The sequence below is a fragment of the Centroberyx affinis genome, unplaced genomic scaffold (genome assembly GCF_046629955.1).
Source record: "Centroberyx affinis isolate AG114_WGS23_722 - 3 ecotype Tasmania unplaced genomic scaffold, CSIRO-AGI_Caff_v1 ptg000634l_1, whole genome shotgun sequence".
Taxonomy (NCBI): Eukaryota; Metazoa; Chordata; class Actinopteri; order Beryciformes; family Berycidae; genus Centroberyx; species Centroberyx affinis.
Genome location: NW_027279260.1, coordinates 301463 through 322352, shown reverse-complemented (window position 1 = coordinate 322352; position 20890 = coordinate 301463). Strand labels below are relative to the sequence as shown.

At 40.0% G+C, this 20890-nt stretch overlaps 1 protein-coding gene across 2 annotated transcripts in view; it reads left to right on the top strand.

The window, feature by feature from the left end:
* The first annotated feature begins 381 nt into the window (after positions 1–381).
* The window catches only part of LOC139643594 (PTB domain-containing engulfment adapter protein 1), an 84411-nt gene continuing 63902 nt past the window's right edge, over positions 382–20890 (top strand). For both annotated transcript variants that reach the window (XM_071518780.1, XM_071518779.1), the window contains exon 1: positions 382–518. The gene's annotated coding sequence lies outside the window, so the exon portion shown is untranslated. The remainder of the gene's footprint in view (positions 519–20890) is intronic.

Here is a 20890-nt window from a genome sequence, read left to right as displayed (position 1 = left end):
AATTTGTAGGCTATTACTTCTAAATAATCCATAAAAGTTACCAACTGCAGCTTTAATATTTCCCGCCCAGCCATATAGGCCTACAGTAGTTTTTGAACAAACACATAAATACCTGTAACTTATGAGTGGCGATTTTCAGTAATATGAGATCACAGGTGCACCTTTAACTGATATTTTACAGCTGACTCGGCCAATCAGAACCGAGGAGCGGAACTATACATTTATAAGACATGAATATTAACATTGTCGTGAGCAGTTGAGGCTCCTTACATGGCGTCTGCCTCCCCACCGTCCTTTCCGGTTTCGTGCGTCTTTCTCCTCCTTTTTCTGTGTATTATTCCAGTTGCGACCAAAGAGCTTTGCCGGTTGGGACCGAGTGCACGCTGACGTCACCAAACTTATCCAGCAGCTGTGGCGAGATGAGGGGAGAGAGAGAATGAGAGAGAGGTTGATGTGGAGCGCGCAGGACCGTGGGGTTTTTAACGGGACACTTTGGACTTCATCTTGCGCCAGTGAGGGTAAGTAAAAGCAACGTCTTTTGTGCTGTTTTTGGAGTACTGAAATGCTTTTTTTGTTTTTCAACTGTTTGGAGTTGGCTGTCGAGTCTCTCGTCTGCTGCAAACATTTCTTTTGTTTATTGCTCCGCTCACTTTCCGCCGCCTCACTTCGCTGCGCGGTGTTCTCTGTCAACAAAAGTCCAAGTTGACATTACAGCATCTAAAATATGCCTTTATATTCTATTTGGTCCTTGAGTCTTTTTTTGCATTACATTCACTCTTGAATAAACGGGAAACTTTGTTGCGCAATTAAGTTTCTGCTCGTGCAAGGTGGACTCGATCTGAAGTAACGTTACGTCCAGTTTGCTTTTCTCCGTCGGAAATGCTGCAGTTTTGTCCACTTGTCACTTTTAACCAAACTGATTGAAGGCCAGCATAGGCTATTATGTCCTCATTTTGATCCTTTATTGCTTTTTGACTGATCGGGTTTTACCAACAAACACTTGACCTAGTCATTTGCCTTTGCGGTAACGTTTAAGCTTCTGTATCCTATTTTACATGGAGTAGTCTAATTAATGATGGAGATACACATGGGATACAATAAACAAATGCACATTACTTAGACTACAGTGTATATTATAATGACAACGAGAACGCTGCTGATTCAAATGCATCTTCGTATTCTTGAGCAATGACACCCTTGCATGTTATAGCCTACCGGTTTCGTTTGGGACACTACTTTTGAGTTTTTTCTTCGTATTTGCCTTGCGTATAATGTATGAGCTGTGTGTGTGTGTGTGTGTGTGTGTGTGTGTGTGTGTATATAAAATGTAAGGCAGTTGGGATGCTTATAGGGCATCGGTTTTGTTTGGGTTTTTTTCCACAGAGAAGAGAGGAATATGGGAGGTTTTCAGTGAGTGACACTCACCATGGGGAGAACATGTTCAAAATGATGCAACAGATTATGTCCTGGTTGTCAAAATGAACCGGGATCTATTTAAGGACTTACTGGGCCAAAAGAGACTGTGTTCTCTCTCATTTTCACTTGTCAGATATTCAAGATACACAATTATTTTTTTACATTAGTAGTGGATTGGGGATTCAGTGTGACTGCAATAGGTTTCTGAATTGTACTAAAGCAAAGAATGATGTGCCCCTTTCCTGGAGGATAGATGGATCAGCTTCTGCCTGTCTACTTCTTGTTTCTGTCTCATACTATTCTTGGGTGATGAGTTGTTATTTACGAAGATTGTGAAACAGAGGTTTTGGGGAGATTTGTTGCCATCAGCAATAACCATTATTTCACAAACGACTTCCTCAACTCCAGTCTGCCTCTTCCACATCCATTGAGCAGCATTATGCAAAAGCTCTGAAAACCATTAGCCTGGATTTTTTTCCAGCAACCTGGCTACAGTAATTGAAAAGCATCTCCACGAGGCTCCTCTGTGCGGAGCATTGATGCGCTCATATTGTGAATATGCAAACCCATTTTCCAAATCAGCGCAAATTAGCCTTGAGGCTTGGAAGATTAAATTGCAATCCAGGACAGCATTTTCTAGTTTCCCAGCAATTTGCCAGGACAACATGGTAGAAGAAAGCACAAGTGTTCACGGAAATCAGATTTCAAGCAGAGTCAAATTTAAGGTGATAAAAATGAGGTGACCAAGTATTAAAACGATTCTTGACACCCAGTGAGTTGCCACCCTGTGCTTTACTGTGTTGGATGGGCATTCTGCACACCACTTTGCTTTGTATTGAGTGATGCAGAAATCTGTGAAGATTGTGCTTGAAATGTGTCACCACTACGATATGTTGGATCTGTCTGCTACTTGCTCGAAGTGTGAGGCACTAGAAAAAGATTCATTTGTCAAGTGGGCAAAACAGAACTTGGATTTTAAAGGTACAGGACACATTTCAGGCTTCCTGCTCACAGGCTAAAGAATCCAACCAAATAGCAAAATAATAAAGACCTTAAATTAACTTTATGAGCAGAGGTTGCTAACTATTTTGTATCCCAAACCTGGTTTGTAGCTACATTTTGCTAAGATGCCATTGAGTGTCATTTGTGACCAAATGCCACAAACCCAGGTGCATTTAACTTTACAGGAGACCCATCAGGAAAAGTGGGAACTAAAAGAAAATGTATGATGAAAATGCATCTTTTTGATTTAATGAATCAATCTTTAGTAATATAAAGTCCTGAATAATGAAAACATACTATATTGATATAACATTTAAGAGGACAAATTACTTGGAAATAGCATATATACACTTATAGATTGCCTACCCATCCAAATGGACAATATTTTTAGATTTTAGATAATCAGATAACCAAATTTGTTTGTGTTTTTGTGAGCCTCGTCTTTGCTCTCTCTGCTGTCAAATGATTGTAAAATAGTAAACATCAACAAATGTAATGCCAACACCCATGAAAACAGACTGTTGACATCACTAGCAAGTTAGCTGTAGCCCACAGGTACCCGGATGTGTGTTTCTTGTGTGTTTCTATGAGACAGGCTGGTCGGATGTGGCTTGCTTTATGATTCACTTGGGGAGATCATTGGCTTGGGAGGCTAACAAGGTGTTGTCACTGGTGTTTCCTCTTGATATGCTCACATCAGTCACTCGCTTTGCTTGAAGTAGCGAGGCAGGAGGAGGCATCTGCTGTGCATTTTTGATTTCAGGAACACATCTGTATGACAGCACAAGCTCAAAATATAGCTGGCTTTGACATGTGCTGAATGTATATTTATAGAGTAATGTCCCCTTGCACTGTATGTGTGGTCCTCTTGTCCCCTGCAGCATGTCAGTACCAGCATGATATTGCTGAATATGCTGTCAATATGTCTCTGCACCAGAGCTTCTAAGACAAATTTGTCCTTGCAGAATAAAGTGATTCTGATTCCGATTTTAGGTTTGACATATTGACTGATCACATCTGTAAAACGACTCTATCTAGGCACATTAGGGAGCTGGTTAAGAAATTCAAAATGTCTCTACCGTACCGTCGACAGCATACATGTTTATCACTCACAGCCTGTCCTCAGAAGTTTCAGCAGACACTCCCATCTATCGGTGCAAGATCACAGAGTGACTGATAACATCATTACTATCAGCCCATGCTCCCTATTCCTCACTGTCACCAAAAACTCTATTACAACAGGTTCATCTTTCCACCTAGAGCTGTTGGTTGTCAGATCGTTGGGAGGCTGACATGATTTCAACATCATACACAGAAATACTGTTCGGAAATACGAACAGTTAGTCATCCGCTATGAAAATTGCAGCTATTACCGCTATAATCGAAATGGAGAAGAAAGACTTCAGGGCTTTTGTTTAGTGGCTAAATCTTCATATCATCATGTCCATGCCAAAAAAAAATGCTTATGATGTAAGCGTATCAGTGAGTTGCCTAAGTCAAGATAATTAATATTTTTGTCTTGCTTGGCTGGGGCGTTGACTCTCACAAATGTCAAAGCCTTGGGTCTCACCATCGCTGTGATTGAATTAATCCTCTCAGCACTTATTACATATCTCAATTAATCATAGGCTCTTGCAAATGAGACAGCTGAAGCTGCGATCATGTTCCCGCCTATACTCCACACTCATGTCCTGTTTCCTTTGTCTTAGTTTTTCTTGGATGAGGTGGGTATTGTTTTGTTGAATAAAGGCTCCTCTCCAGCACTGATGAAGCTCCTTTGTTGTTCATGCAGTGTGTCAATCTGGAACTATATTAAGAGCCATGTGAGCCCAAGAATTGCAGGAGGAAAAAAAAAAAATTAAATACAGCTAAAGTCCCAGGCACTTAAAAAGGTATTTTTGCATTCAGGGCTTTGATGTCTCAATTGAAAATAGCACTTGTGTGCTGCTCTCTTCTGCATAAATCATTTTAATATGCCCACGCAGCTAACCAAAAGGGTGGTATAATAATGTACAATACTAAAAAAAACATTAGTATGAAACCAGCACGGTACTGCTCCTCCAAGTCTATTTCAATAAAATGTGCAGTTATAGCTATGGAAAGAAATTAAAATATGTTGTTGTTGAATATGTTGTTGAAAGTCCATGACCTCACACTAAAGGTAAATTATTGATTATAATAAAGAATCTTATAATCTAAGTAGACAATTGTTGTACATTGAACTCTGAAAGTCTCATTGGTGTTGCACCAAAACAAACAGCTAAGCCACTGCCTCCCCCACAAGTCTTAACTGCCACTCTGTAAAGCAGAGATATTCAATTAAATCTGAAAAGGACTCACACATTTCCTAGAAAACAAAGGTCTGGATTATCGGCATAGTTATAAACTTAGAATTGTTCATATTTTATGATGCATGGTTATTGTTCGACTACATTCGAAAACATAAAATTAAACCACTTAGATTTGCTTCAAACAATTAGAAATGCTTTATAATTTCAACAACAATGTAGCAAAAGCAATGTGCTTTGGAGAGCCAGTGCAAAATGTTGTGGATATTTGCTACGCTGTTTTTAATTGTAATTGTTTGATTTACAAAAAAACCCAAAAAGTGCATATTTTGACAACATTAGCCAACTAAAAAACAAAAGTGGTTCTGTAATCCGAATCATGCATTCAATAAAATAACAGTAATCCAAAAAAAAACAACTGAAGTGCACATTTTCTGAACATCTGAGAGTCCAGTTATTATGACAATATGAATGACGCACTTTCCCAAGAATGTTGCTGTCACTCTGGTTTTCCCCTCTCCTTCCCTTCTCCTCCTCTACTTTCCCTCTGCCATTCAGTGAGAGAAATGAGCCTTTCTGTGTCCTGCCAATATTTTGAGCCTTGGCAAAAATGGAGTAAGTGCACTTCTCAGACACTTGTGCAGATGATCATTGGTAAGTCTAGTATGGTATCTGCAGCTTTGATGAGTTAAGTCATTTGCATAAAAGCATGCGATTGGACAAAGCGCGGCCACCGCAGGACCCTGGTGGCACTGCCAAAGCAAGTGACAAAGCTACACTAGTTCATTTGAAACTGGCTTGGAATAAATCATTGCAGTATTTTTACCTGGAACACTGTGTGGTCCGTACATCCTTTGGTGTGTCTGGATCCAGACCGCTGTGTGCCGAATAAAGGGGGGTGTAGAGGGTCATAGAGTAGAATCATCCAGCCAATACGAGAAAATTGGGCTGCATAAAATGTAGCTAAAAACCAAATACAGAATTTAAAGAGCCTGTATCATGGACATTTTTTTGTCAGGACAGACTGTTAACAGCAGTTGGACCCGCTCCCATAAAACACCAAATGAGTCGAGGGTAAATAAATCTGCCAGATGAGTGAACAGAACGAGGTGCTGGTCCTAATGAAAACTTTCAGCGTGATAAATAGACCTTCTTATTGGCCTGGTTCCTCAGACGCCACATTACAGACCAAACTGGGAATGGCTTTTCTTTAAAAATACTTCCCTTCCTTGTGTCTTAAGCAGCCTACACATACAGTAAGTGTTCTGTACATCGCTCACTGCAAAGAAGAGCGCAGGTAGGGAAGTTGGTGAGTTGATATGTCATCATGTAAGCCAAGTTTGACAACTGACATTTCCACATTGCAATACTTTTTTGCCCAAGATTGTGATATGTTTTCAGTGTGGTGTTGTAAAGTTTGCGGTATTCATTAACAGACAGGATGAGTTTTTCCTCCATTTCTTCACATCGCCTGCTTACAGAACACAGAGCTACAATCTCGATGGTAGCGCTCTGAAAGGTCAGCCTTAAACACGGGCAAAGTTGAAGTAATTTGAACTCAGACTGCAGCGGCTGGGTGGCAAACTTGGAGCAGTGTGCGTTGCCAAGGGTAGCGCTGCCGCTGAGGTGGGCGCCACTCCCCTGCCACAGGAAAACAATAGCTCAGCTAGTGCAAAGCTGTTTTGCCGCTGATCATGTGTAAGAACCTTTAGGTATGCTTGATTTAGTATGCTTAGTGCTGTGTGGGAGAGTTTGGACATTTGGGACTACTCTGTTGTTTCTATTACTTTAACAAAGAAGCTGTTAATCAAGCACACCAACCCTCAGTTTCATACTGTCACACTGTTACTGTGGCCTGCTAATCACAGAATGATGCACAGTTGTGAGCTTGACAGGTAATCTATTAATGATTATTTAACACACTGCATGTTACAACCTTATGCTACCAACCTTTTTTTAAAGATATGATATATGGATCTTCATAAAAATCCCTCAAGTTATTACGAGTTATTTTAAAATGTTTTGGATATGCCCTCTACGTAGGAAGGCTTGGCTTTTTGCCAAACCCTTGGCATTTTGATTCCCAGTGATGTAGTGGAGCTGTAAGGGCTATGGCCAGTGACACAAGAAATCACTTGACATAGATTTTAGTGTTCTGTGGCAGTGGCGAGAAGAGGCTGAACTTCCTCATGGTGAGGCCGTACCACAGTAACCAGAAAGGAAATCTGAAGCCACTGCCAATTCAGTGTTTGCTGCAGTCATGTCAACCTCCATTCAAGCTGACGTTGAAAGAGATGAGATACACGTCATGAGGAATGAATTTCAATGTGTTTGTGGCCTAAAGGTGAGGCAGTTATTTGTGTCATCTACGTTGTGTGGATTTTTCTCTCTGGGAGATCTCTACAGCTCTCCTGCATGCTGCTGTTCGAGCCTTCTTCTTTGATGTACCGTGTGCGCTACATAGTTATGCCCTCAATATGTCAGTACACTTAATTTGCACATGACTTGTGTGAAATATACACTTACCCTTGAGTGTACATCTTTGACAGATATTTCAATCAAATAGGTAATAATCATTTTAAAATGCTGTTCCAGTTCTATTAGAGCATGTCACTGGACAGTAATTGGAAGCAGTATTTGAATTGTGTGAATCTACAAGTTTGAATGACCCTATTCTCCTCAAAGTAGAACTTCAGTCAGCCTCCATAATCACTTACCATCGTCCATTAAAAGTTAGGTGCCAAGATTGCTTTTGTATTCATTACCAGCTGTTGCCCATTGACATTTTGTAGAAATGTCTCTCGCTGTCTCTGTGATAGGTCAGATTGATCTTGTAAGTAAATCACAACTGAGACAAGGGAAGTCAATGACTGAACATTTGTGAGCAGACTGAGATGATGAGAAGAGCATTACCATCACCTTCACTGCTGTGTTGGTTGCAAACTGTGTCTTTAGCTTCGCTCTAATGTGTCGAGGCAAATCACAACAATGGAGCTGACTTAGAGTGGTTGGCTACAATGTTGTTTGGCATTATTTGAAAACCTTAATTTGGTCTCTGCACTCAGGCGTCCTTGTGGCTCGGTGGGCTGGGGTGCATGCCATGTGCTGTCTCTTACTCTCTGTTTGTCTGTCAGGCTTTTCCATCCTTCCTGTCTTGGCCCATTGTGTACCATTTATAAAGCAGAAATGGCATTAAAAAGTAATGCTTAAAAGCTTTTTCACTTGTAATTTGTCATACAGTTTGAGATGTTTGCCTGTGAATGTCTTAGAGCATGGCTTTAAATCGATTATCTTTTGCTTTATCCACCCAGTGTGCCATTTTAGCCTCATTTTAAAGAACTTGGGTGAGCGCTAACATATAGAGTAATGTAATTTAGTGACATGAATCTGTGACTTGTGCGTTGTTTTGTGTCACAGAAGGGCGGGCCTTATCTGCATTTCAGCGAGGTTTGCTTGTCAGTGTTCAGGCATGGATAAGGTTATAGAGTACATTTTGATTAATGAAATTGTCTGTGTAATGTAATATGCTGATGAATGTGCTTCTGCTTTTCTAATGGGATGAGAAACATGCCGTCTCACAATTAGCTCTCTTAGCTATCAAATTTTGATAGTGATGGTTACTATATTTAGCCACAGCAGACACTTGGTCTGAATGCTAAATGAGTTTGCAGTTTGAAGTTCCTTCATCCTTGCCCACAAGTCCTCATGATGGCTCCCAGACATATTTAGGGAAGCTGACCTCTCATTTTTCCGTGTAAATCGATGATGCTAACTGTTTTAAGAAACCATCACCTCTGCATGTTGATGCATATTCTTGGCTTATGATTAAATTCCTCTGAATCAAGGTTGTTCTCCCACTCTGTTTTCATCCAGTTCTGTCAAGGCCTGTGTGGCAGCTTATTTGACTCATGGCTTGCCCGGACTGGATTGTACAATAAAGCCATCCACTCAGTCATCAAGCACTCTCTTCACTGTCAGTTTGCTCAAACACTAAACCAAAACACTTGCCGCTTAAAGTAAAAGGATCTAGCAAATAAGTCACTGCGGCAACCAAGCAAAACAAAAGGGCTTCACGACGGTTCTAAAAGACAACCACAGGGCAGCGACTGAGAAGTACAAGTAACTAAAACTTAAAAGACTGACTGTTGCACTTCTGAAAATGGGGGTTTTCACTCTTTTTTTTCTCATGTCTTTAGATCTCTTGTTCATTCATTGTCTTTACCTGCTTACACTACCAGTCAAAAGTTTGGACACACCTGATTGAATGTACTATGTTTTTCATTCTCTTAAAGCCATTTTGATCTAAAGGCTTATGCTTAAATGCTTGAAATTTGTTTCTTAGACAAATATAAATAGTGAAGTTGATGCCTATGTGTGAATTTCTTTCCAAAGCCTTTGCCTTTCCATCAAGGCAAAGGGCGGCTACTTTAAAGAATCTAAAATATAAGATAATTTTGATTTGTTTAACACTTTTTTGGTCACTGCATAATTCCATTTGTGTTATTTCATAGTTTTGACGTCTTAACTATTATTCTAAAATGTGAAAAATAGTAAAAATAAAGAAAAATGCACGTGCCCAAACTTTTGACTGGTAGTGTATTCCTTGTCAGGGTCACGGCGGGGCTGCAGCCTATCCCAGCATGCATTGGCAGCTAGACGCCCTTGACAGGTTGCCAGTCCATCACAGAGCTAACACATGCAGACAGACAATCATGTTCATACCTACGGGCAATTTTAGAGTCTCCAATCCACCTGACTTGCATGTCATTAGAATATTGGGAGGAAACTGGAGCACCCTGAGGAAACCCATGTGAACTCCACACAGAGAGGGCAGAGGGGTGGGGGTGGGTGGTGGCGGGGAGCGGATGTGCTGCCCTACATCTCTTGTTTCAGACAGAGTCAAATTTATTACCGAGCAACACAGCGCGGAGCAGATAAAAGCATCAGATATCTTCATTTCATCATCCCCTCGCAGATTCTGTTCAGCTTTGCAGAAGTTGACGGGCGGCACTCTGTCTGTCTGGCGGCTCCGAACCCGGCAAAGCAGACAAGGGGGCGACAGACTGGCACTGCCGGCACTGGTATCCCAATTTGTCTGAGGCATGATGAGGCATGTCTTCATGATCCAGCCCCTCCCAAAGAAGCCACTGGCACACGCCTCTCCAAGGCTTCCCAAGTTAATGCAAGAAGTCATCACATTGTGAGCGGAAACTGATCGCTTTTTATGGCTTTTTTTATTTCTATAATGAGCACCATCCATTTCAAGGGGCAGGCCCCGACGCTTTGCGGCTGACATTTTTCGTCCCTTTTTGACAACGTGACGACATTATCCTCCTCCTCGTAACGGATTGGCAGGAGTTATCTGTGTTTTATTGGTATTGTTTAGGGCTTTAGTGGGAAGGCTGGTTTTTCTGTTTTTTTTTTTGTTCATCCTCCTATGTGTAGTGAGACTGCATATCTCATCGTAGCAGGCCTGAAATGGCTATTTATGTGTTGTAGATGTTTTGCCAAGGCTGCAGTCCCCCACACATACTTATCCCCCACAAGTACATTATTCATTTTCTTCTACCCTATCAGCCTGGAAGCTTCCTCCATAAAGTTCATTCACATTAAAACTAATTAGATTAATTGGGGCCCATTACAATGCTGCCTCCTTGTGCCAATACAGTCAGGATTTTGGTATTGTACCTATGCTGTTGTCTGTAATCCAAGTTGACTACAACACGTTCCTGCTTTATATCTTTGACATATACTTGGCTGTCTCAATTAAAAGTCACTTTTCTCAGAAAGTTTATTTTAGTTCTTGAACTCTTTTATGATCATGACCCTCTTTGCAGTGTAATCCAATTATTATTAACTCATTATTATTGTTCATTGTTGACTTTTACATAATGTTTTGCATAAAGTGAAATGTTTGGGCTTAATATTTTTCAGCAGCATTGCTAGCCAAATGCTTGGGACCAGCCACAGTTTTTTAACCACAATTGTTAGCCCTGATTTGGTGCCAGTATCAGTTTTCCAGATTGAGATCTGGTCTGGGCAGATTTTCGACTGGAGAGATGACAGTTGGATCAGATTGTATTCATTGTAAGTGGGTAAACAGTTTGCTTCCTGATTGAGCTTGTAGAATTGGCTGTTGCCTATCAGATAAATTCAAACTTGTTTGATTTTGATGGCTCCAATCTAGGAAAATGTGGATTGGCAGAAAGGGTTTGTGGCACATTTGATAATCAGCGACTTTTTGTGAGTTGAGCTCTCATAAAAGAATGCATGGCAAATTAATAGTCATGATACAGTATACTACTTGTCTTAATGGTTACAAAGTGCTGCAAGATGAAAGGAAACCCACCAAGATACAGGATCAACAATCATATAACTTGATGTCTTGTACTGCTTGACTCCATTAACCCCCATAGCTTATTAAAGCCTAGTCGGCACAACAAGTTAACAACACTAATGCACTAACACATGATGAGCATGAGCTCATACAACAGTGTAAGAAAGAGATTATAATAAATGAGATTTCTGTTGTCTTAAACCACATTTGAAAATAATGGTTTCTTGGGCAAGTTGCTCAAAAGAAGCCCAGATCACTAGAGGAGTTGTTTAGATCATCAGGACATTCAAATTTTCTTGACTAACTTTCCTTGGCTTGTAGATTTAGGCTTGTCACATTTCAGATCAAGTGATTTAGATTTTTTGGATATTATTATGTTTTGTGATTGTTGTGGATCCCCTCCGGTTTGATAAGTTTATTGTAGCCTCATTTCCTAATAGGTGCACCTTTCTGGTATAGCATCACCAAAAAAACTGAAAAGACCAGTTATTCAGCATGAAATACGCTTAGGTTTCACAGTCTTATTAGGATTAAAATGTTGTAGTCTCTTTGAAACTAAAGATATTTCCTCTGGGTTGTTGGGTGCCCCTTATAGCTCACAAAATATCTGAGTGGTTTCTTTTTTTGTGTGTGAAGTATTATCGTGGTATTAAAAGTTTTTGATATGCCTTCATTTCCCGCTTTGATTGCACTATTTGTACATCATTTGTTTGAGTGGCATTATAGTGGAATTATAACTTAATCCTCTCAGGGCAACAACTTGTCATATTCTGCTGAGCTCAGAGCTCAATTTTTGCCTGCAAAATGTCCATTCCCTCTGAGATTTTTTAGCATAAATTTGACCTTTTAAATGTGATTTTCCTCATCAGCAAAAAAAAACCCCAGAAATAAACATCTGATATATGGAATATCCTCCCAAATAGCATCATATAGTCTAGAAGGTATAAGAGAAAATCCCTCCTACATTAGAATTTGCTGGGAAAATTCACAGCTTTCCTTTGATCAGTTTAATCACCATTGGCTAACATGAGCAACTCTTTTCCGAAGCTAGATTTGCCAGAACCAAGACTCTGAACCAAGATACCTTTTGGAGCTGGTTTTTGACAGTGCAGCGGAGGCAGACTTTCGTTCCAAAAATGATCATTTCATTCAACTGTCGTTCTAAATGGATACTGTCAAAGTGATGAATTGATCTCCTCTTAATTATTTATGGAGAGCCTGCAGAGTGTGTTGCTTGATTACAGCACAAGATTGGCGATCTTGTTTCTCTTGTTTCTAGCTTCAGGGGATACTACATCTTGACTAAACATTCTGAAGTTTTAGGAGTATTAATAGTAAGTAAATTCTCTCTGAACCTTTGCTTCAAAGAAAGCCTGAATCTGTGAACTCTTTACTTTTTGTGTTCACCTGTTACCTTTGGGGACATTTGAAAAGCCCTAAAGTGTAAGAAGGAATGGAGGGCACAATATCAAGAAAAGTTGTATCATAGACCTTTGTGCATGGAACTATGGAGAGTCCCCATTAATATTTCAATTTAATAGGCCCTTTTCATATCGTCATGGTAACAGCTTCCTTGCTGAGAAACCGGTGCATCACAACTTCTGTGGCAAGTTACTTTCTTGTAACTTATTGACAGACCAATCCAACAAAGACAACAAAAACAACAAAATTGTAATGGTTACTAGCACTAAATACACAATGTAACAAATAAATGTAACTAAACATTTTGGGCAGATTGTGGAGCGATTTTTGAGAAACCGGTGCATTACAACTTTGAACAGAATGTGAAAAGGGCTTATTAATAAAGGACTAACTTCAAACGTGCTGTGTTCTGCATTTAGCTATGCACCGAATCCTCTCCTTCTGAAAAATGATCCTCCTGATGCATTCCATGTGGGTAAATAAGTTGACAAAGTTTAATCCTCCTCCCTCTCAGTACTTTAATCATCAGGGGAATCATTGGGGGGGGGGGAAGTCTTAGCAAACATGAGTGACACATTCTTAATCGAAAAGCAGACTCCAAACCCCCAGCACATCCTGACATTTTATTAGGAGCAAAGTAACACAGCCTTTTTCTCTGCATATTTAACGCTAGCCTTAAAAAAAAGGATACAGATTTGTGCTATTAACCTAGCTCACAAGAGAATGGCACTGTTAAACTTACTTTTGAGGCAAATGAGCTGTGAAACATACGTTTTTTAGATCTGAGCTTAATACTGCGGCTCCTGGCTGTGTGGAGGACTAATGACATGCGGGAAAGTTAAAGCAGCCAGGCTACTTTGCAGTTTGGTGGCCTTGAAAGTTTGAAGGACTTTACCTGTACACCTGATATTAATTTGGGCAAACTGGGTGAATCTGCTGCATTTCAATTAGGAAGGATGGGATACTTTTCTCAGTTGTAGCCCCAATTTGTGATTTAGGTTTTTATATAAAAATCTTGCCTTAGTGCAGCTTTAAAGGACAATATTGAATCATATGCAGACAAAAAGGGCAGAGCATTTGAGAAGCAGTTTCTTCACTAATCTAATTAAGACCCTGTCAGACTATGGGGAGAACGGGGTCAGTTAGCTGGTCAGAGCAGGTATTGACTCGCTGGTGTCTGAAGCTGGTCAGACCTCTCTGGCTCTGCTCCAGTAGACATTGTTGTCCTGCTGAGAGACTGTTTTGGCAGCAGCTGATTGTGGAGAGACGGCTCAGCTCCAAAGCTAAGATGGTCATAACTTAAAAATCTCTCTCTCTCTCTCTCTCTCTCTCTCTCTCTCTCTCTCTCTCTCTCTCTCTCTCTCTCTCTCTCTCTCTCTCTCCTCTCTCTCTCTCTCTCTCTCTCTCTCTCTCTCTCTCTCTCTCTCTCTCTCTCTCTCTCTTTTCTCTCTCTTCTCTCTTTCTCTTTCTCTTTCTCTCAAATTCAAGTATGCTTTATTGGCATGACAGGAAAGAAACCGAGGAAAGAAACAGGAAATGTTGCCAAAGCTGTACAGTACATCACTTACAGATTGACATTTTCACATTAAAATTCCTTCCCCCTTGTATCAGTGTGTGTGTATTTCAGTGCCTGGACAGTGTAGGCTCTGTCTTGCTGTGTATTCAGCTACCATACTTAGACCCTTCACCATATAGTAAGTATCAGTAGTTTTAGGTATAAATAATGAATGTTTGTGAAGAAACAATCCAATAAATGTAACGTACAAAAATAGAATAGAATATAATGATATACTAATGATAATATCAACAATAATAAAATATAAACTTTTAATAAGGGAAATGAAAATGCTTTCAAATTCTGTACAAGATTTACAAGTCTTAATTGATGACATGTGAGGACAAACTGTAGTCCGCATGGGTTTGTGTGTTTTCTCCCCAGGATACAGATTTTTTTTCTTCATGTGAGAGATCATGGAATATTTTTAAATTTAGGGAAATAGCACAAGAGCAAGAAATGTTGTTCATTCTCTCTCTCTCTCTCTGTCTGTCTCTTTCTCTCTCTGTCTCTCCCTCTCTGTCTGTCTCTCTCTCTCTCTCTCTCTCTCTCTCTCTCTCTCTCTCTCTCTCTCTCTCTCTCTCTCTCTCTCTCTCATAATTACCAGCTCTGTGGAGACTTTATTTTTAGTCTCACAGCGTGTGCCTCATTGTTAAATAACTGCAGATCTGCAGTTTCACATTTTACATTGTGGACGCTCCTCAGGGTGCTTTTCTGGTAGAAGGTAAACAGGCCTCTTTTGCGTTTTGTTTTCCACAGTGGATCAGTGTTGAGATAGCACAGCACTGTGGGACATTTGTTTGAGGAAAGGTTGTATACTGGAATTTTTCAGGATATTTTTCCATCACAGGAATCCATAATCTATTTGGTGGACTTCATGTTATCTATATAATTTGACATAACCAATATCAACATGAAAATGGATCGCAAAAGCTCTTCTCAGTACTTCAAACAACAGTCTACTGGGCTTTTGTGAGAGGATTGTTGTTGGAGGCACTTAAGCAGTTGTTTGCATTTTTGTACCACTAACTGATGCTGTATTGGTCTCTACTTGACATGAACAGAAGTCTTATGTAGAAAAGATGAAACCACCTCTATTGTTATTAAGTTGTTGCACACATAAATCCAGAGAAGGATTTGGATCCTCTTATTCTCATTATCAAGGGGTATGCTTGTGGCAAAGTGTGGCTTTTCCTAGATATGCTTGTTTTTGCAGCTTTGTAAAGTCGAGTTCCTGGCCTGAGGGTCATAACAGCCTCTGCAATTTAGTGGGCACTTTAATCCAAAGCACCTTACAGTGCTTTGGGTGCATAAAGCACCTTACAGTGCTTTGGGTGGATACATTTTAGGTAGGGATGCACGATCAATCGGCCACCACCCATCATTATCGACCGATAAACGTTCTCAATAGGTCATCAGTGGACAAGCACCATTTCAACTGCCTGGTCATGAAAGACATCAAATATATAATGTCAAAAATTATAAATAATGTAAAAAAACATGTTTCTAATATACACTACCAGTCAAAAGTATGGACACACCACATAACTTCTTTACTATTTTCCACATTTCTCTCTCTCCCCTGACAGAACAGAGGGCTTCAGGTGGACTGAGCTTGCGCTTATGCATCGAAATAAACGGTGATATGATATAATTGTATAGATTCTACTTTAGCTTCAGCTTACATGCATGATATTGGTCAGCCTGCTTACTGTGTGGGAGAAACAGGCTCCTGATCTCAGCGGAGAGACAAGATGGCGGAGAAAATGAAACTTAAATTTCTGGCTCTGTGATGCTATGATGTGCCACGTGCCACGGCCGACCAATGGTGTAACTTGATCACTCAGTCAGTCAGTCAGTCAGTCAGTCAGTCAGTCAGTGACAGACATTCGCGTTTGTAGGGCTGGCCCCACTGTTGCGGTCCAGCCAAAAACATTCAATCAGGTGTGTCCAAACTTTTGACTGGTAGTGTATGATTAGAAATAGTTTGTGTTGTATTGGACAGAAGGCATAGCCTATGCTGCCTCAATGGTAACGTTTTTAATGAGCTACCGGTGGCAAGAGGCCAGTCATACAGCCTTAAGAACAATATTAAGCACAGTGATATTTAAATTTCAAGTGTTCATGCTTACTGTGCACTTTCACATGTTAATAGAAAGTTTGGGTAAAGTGCATGATTTCAGTCAGCGATCAGATTGGCTATCGGCCAATAACACTTACAAAATCAGTAATCTGAATCAGCCCCACAAAATCTCATGAGCGTATCACTAAGTTTAGCATGTGTGGCCTTAGTGCCACAACTGACTCTCTCCACCCTCGAGGCGGCTGGAGGAGCTGAGGTTGTTGAGGCGCTTCCTTCTATTCTTTTCTGCAGTTTCCAGGTTTTGATGTCCATGCTTTCTCAGGACATTTGATCTGGCCCTTTAAGTAGTTATGAAGTCGACATTGGTTTGGTTCCTCTGACTAGGCTTACTTTAAAGTCTAGCCTTGAGCGTTATTTTGTGTTGGATGCGTACATGGCCTGCCCAGTGTAGTTGCAGAAGAGGATGGTCAGCTCGCTGCCGGGTATCTCTGCCCTCTGCTGAATCACAGTTAAGAGTTAGAGGTCCTGTCCACCAGCTTCAGTTAGGGAGCACAAATATTGTTGCTTACTTGGAGGATAACAAAATGAATAATATAAGAAGTAATGGTATTTGTAAATCAAATACTGGCAATATTTGACATCATGTATCAATTTTGAATGTAAATGCTTATTAGGATAATGGATAAGTTAGCTAGTTTTTCATGGCAATCTGTTACGATTTCCTCCTCATACTGCAAATCTCCAAATGGTAAAAAATATATTTGTCAGAATCTTTTGTCCAAATTAAATCCTCACTGAAGTGGGGTACCTGTTTGAAGAGTTTATATTTTTGAAAGATTCTTGATTAAATTCAAAATCCACGGATATATGTTTAAATAAAGAGATATTTTTCATACTCGCCCCTCTTCTTTTGCTCTATCCAGCTCATCAGTTTGTGTGGTGGGTTGGGTTTGGAATGCTTGTTTGGCAGTATGGCCCAAAATGAGGCCAGCAAGGAAATCTAGTGTGTAATTGCAGCACTAACAGCACTCCGAGTTAGCTCTTTGTGCAGGAGCTGAGATACAGACCTAGAGGGTGCCTCCTCCGAGATTGTTGATGGAAGCTTGGCTGGATGCAGCCAGTGTGGCCGGCCGCCACGGCAGCTGAGATGATTCCCCAGGGAGGAATTATAAAATGAAATTGTCGCTGAATTATATGCTCTCTTTTCCACAGACCGAAGATGTAATGGCTCCTCCCGTGTTGCAGTCTGTCTCTCCGTCTACCCCACACCTTAATCTTGGCCTTCATTTGTTCAATACAGGTTCATAAATAAAAGGAAGAGCAAAAGGAATTTATGCATTTCTGCATTTTGTGGGGAAAGAAAATGTTTAGGCTACATACTGTGCATCTGTCATAACTATCTCTGACTTATTCAGCCAGGTTCACTGGCAGGTGGATGACATAAACATCCTTCATAAAGTCATATGGCATAAACCTCTGCCCTCCTGGGAAACCCGATAAAATAAATCAAACTTATACGTTGGCCTCTTGGCGCTGGTGTAGAATATAGCCTTATTATAAGCAGTTGATATTGTGTGAAAAAACAAATTTTGCAAAAACACAAATAACCACAATATGTGAAAGTTTTAATGATTTTTTTCAGCTGCCTTTCATGGCAGAATCAGAAACTACCTTCTCAAAACATCTGCAGTGGCTGTAAAAAAAATAGTTAGTGTCACCCTTGGCATGATTAATGTGAAGCACTAACTCATTTTAAAGAGCATTTCACCCATAATATACCACAATATCCTGAACTGAAAATGATAATGATGCATCAAATTATGCACATAATCCCATCCTGCATAATTAAGATAGCTGTTTTATTTACACATTGGGAATGTGTTTTCACCTTTTTTTTTCTCTTTTCACCTGGCTCTGCAAGGCTCCAGGCTAATGTTTCCAACATTTTTAGTTTGTGGCACCAGCAGATAAGTGGCACCAGTACTTTGATCTTAATGTTTTATGTCTATTGAAATATGTTACCTATTGAAATTAATGTTGCAGTGCCTAGAAGGTGTCATTGTGCTGTATCAGTTGGATAAACATAGAGAATGTGGTTCAGTATGTAATGAAGCAGACTATGAGGCAGCTCTATTCACATCCTATTTATATAACATTCAGAAATACTACAAAACAAAATGAAACATACGCAGCTGTCTCACTTATGCTGCCTTCAGTGTCTCCTTATAAGCTCCTACTTTTTTGAGTGATGTAAATTGATGTTTCTACTTGATGCGCACTCAAGTGCTTTTGGTCATAAATAATAACAAAATGGACCCTATGATAAAAATAGTTTTTGGTGGGCATTTTATTTTAGAAATCAAGCAGATCAGAGCTACTTTGTGCTGTTACATCAGAATAAAGATGAGAAAATGTGTATCCAGCAATGAAATTGATGTTTTAATGAATTAATTTGCCAGAAATTGTTGTTTTATTCATTTGGTAGTAATTATTTACTTGAAATGCTAAATCATAACATAATGCATCACTTATCCAATCTGTTGTTCACATGGTTTCTGTGCTCTCTTCCTCTGCAACTTGGGCGTCATAGAAAATTGCTCTGTACTTAAATTGCCTAAAGTTACATTGGCACATTTTTTTGATGACTCCACTGAACAAATTGTTGTTCCGTCTGTCAGTTAGATGTTTTCTGGCCAGTGTCAGGATGTGGGAATCCCCTCTAGACAGCTGCTTGTCTTCAGTGAGAGTCTATCTTATGGAAATTCTACCTGTAGCTTTTTTTACTAACACACCTCCTCTAGCTTTCTACCCACATACTAACAATAGATATTCAGATGCCTGCCATCTTCACAATGTACCAGGAGGATCCATGCTTCCTTTTTTGTTTGTTTTTTTAAATCTCCACTGATCTTGACCTTTAAAAGCCGGTGTCCTAACTTCTGCCGTTTGTTTCGGTGGACCAGGCTCATCTTTTTCTCCCTCCCAGGCTTCATTCTCTGCCATTCTTTGCTGTTTCACCCCTGATTGTGTTCCCTTCATCTGTCACAGTCCCCTCGCTGTCTGAGAGGAACAGACAGTGATGGATGCTAATCACTTTGCCTGTGCGCCCATCCACCCCACCACCTAGACACCGAGCTCAGCCCAGGCTTCCCCGTTCTATCCTATGAATAAATGAGCTGCTCTTCTCATTTCTACCAGCATGGCCACTTGTCAGCGATGTACCCCATTATATAGACTCACAGAGATAGTCATTGTGCTTGCCACAGAGGAGGATGCTGTGATCCAAAAGAAAAAAAAATCTGCAACTCTGGAAGCCACAAAAACTGTGAGAAATGTGTCTGTGTATTTGTATCTGAGCATGTGTAATTTGTCAAACTTGCATATCAGAAACATAGTTCTCTGTGGTTTCTCTGATGGTGAAATACAATAAATTGAGCTTGAACTTCCCTCATATCTACTCATCTATTCAGAAAATGCTCATAAAGTGCAGGAAATGAAATATATTTTACAGAATCAATGGGTGACAACAGTATCAAATATTAATCTTTTTTGCACCTCAAAAGCATTTAATTTAATGAGCTAAAGCTGAGGTATTGGCTCACAGAGGTCTCTTAAGAAGCCACTTTGATTTTGGCAAGCCTCATCTCTTGTTTGGTTGCACAGATGGCTTTGTCATAGATTTTGATGCAACTGGTCCATGTGTGCGAGAGCTTTTGGCTCCAGTTGTTTGTGTTTACATTGCTGCAGTTTGTTGCTTATGATAATGGCCTGAAATATTTCTGCTCAGCTGATTAAAATTCCTGGTGCACAAACAAACAGAATTATCTCATTTTTGCCAATTCAAAACACCTCATATGATTTTTGCAGGCTTTCATGCGAGTAACTATCTTCGAGAAGAAAGATTTGATTGAAGCATGTGATTTTTATGTGGCGTATGAAATATGGTAGAATGTTTTTCTCTATACTGATTGAATCCTTACTTCATCTCATTTGGTAACAGAAATATATAATTTAATATTAGCTTTGTGGCTTGCAAGTAATGAATTTTTACAAAATTGTGATTATAAAGCAAGCTTGTTATGCTTCAGCTCTAAAACAACGATGTGAATTATGTCTGAGCGGTCCTTTCCTGCGGTCCTACACCAGTTTGGAATTATGAAATCCATTTAAGTAATGAGCTGCTGAATTCAGTGGTTCCATAATGACAACCTTTGTCAGGAAACATTTCAAGCAATTAAATATGGATGAAAATCACTTATATGGCAGAATTTGGAGCAGAACATCCTCTCTCTGAGAGTGATGACTGCCCGCTATGGTCTTCAACGAACTTGCTGAAATGATTTTGGAATAAAAGTCTCTCGTCTGTGTTCATGGGGCCTGAGCTGGCACCAAGTCTGAAGCTCATTGACTCTGATTCTAAGCAGGTTTACCAGGCAGTGAAGTGCAGTGACCTGAAACCGGGGGCTATTATTTTCTACAGTATAGAGCTTTGCACTAATTCACTGGGTGTCATCCCTGTGGAAAAGTGCCACCATTATTTGTCCCTGTTTTATTTCTCTTGGCTGATTTATCTTGGCCTCTAAATTACCAATAATAGATACGGATTTCTAGCTTGACCGTCAAAAAGCATGACATTGTTCATTTGTCAAAGTATGCAGGAGCGAACCAGAAGTATCTTCATATGTGGACTGAGTTAGTGTCTTAGGCTAGTGTCGTCTACTGCTTAATAATAGGGCAAAAAAAAAATTCCACAATAATTATACCTAAATTGTATACCTAAGTTGTTC